Genomic DNA, 756 nt, shown 5'->3' with positions numbered 1-756 from the left:
CACTGTGCTACCGTTTTTTAATATATATTTAAAGTAATTAATATTACATTTAAATTTATATATCGTAATAGTAATACTAAAAAGTATATTTTATACATAATCTATTATCATAGTATTAATATTAAATTAAAGACTACATCATTCATAAAGTAATGTAATATCTAATTTAATTTTAGAAATTTAATAAAAAATAAATTATATATACATTAAGAATTATACTTTATTTATAAATTAAAACTTTATAAATAGCTACTTAAAAATAATGGTTAACACTATTATTTCATCTAATACAATATTAAAATTATATATATATATATATGTATCTTACGTCAACTTATATTATATACTTAAGGTTAATCTTGTTAGTAAAAACAAATTATTATTAATATATATTTAATACAACATTTACATTAATCTATCTTAAATTTAATACTTATAAAGTAAATCTATTAATAATTTATTCTCTACTATTAGTATTAAATTAAAGACTAAACATTTGTTCAACTAAAATAATACCTTATTTATATACAGAAATTAAAAATGAAATAAAATATATAAAATTAAATATAATCTTATGATAACTTTTATTATAGACTTAAGAATAATCTTGTTTGTAAAAAAAAAAAATTATTTGTAATATATATTTAATACAACATTTACATTAATCTATCTTTAAAGTAAATCTTAATAATAATTTATATACTTTTTTAATATGTTATTTTATATAATGATAGAGGTAAATTTTTTAGGACAGAT

This window comes from Daktulosphaira vitifoliae, unplaced genomic scaffold (genome assembly GCF_025091365.1).
Source record: "Daktulosphaira vitifoliae isolate Bord-2020 unplaced genomic scaffold, ASM2509136v1 Scaffold_4, whole genome shotgun sequence".
Taxonomy (NCBI): Eukaryota; Metazoa; Arthropoda; class Insecta; order Hemiptera; family Phylloxeridae; genus Daktulosphaira; species Daktulosphaira vitifoliae.
This window is presented reverse-complemented; position numbering follows the sequence as displayed.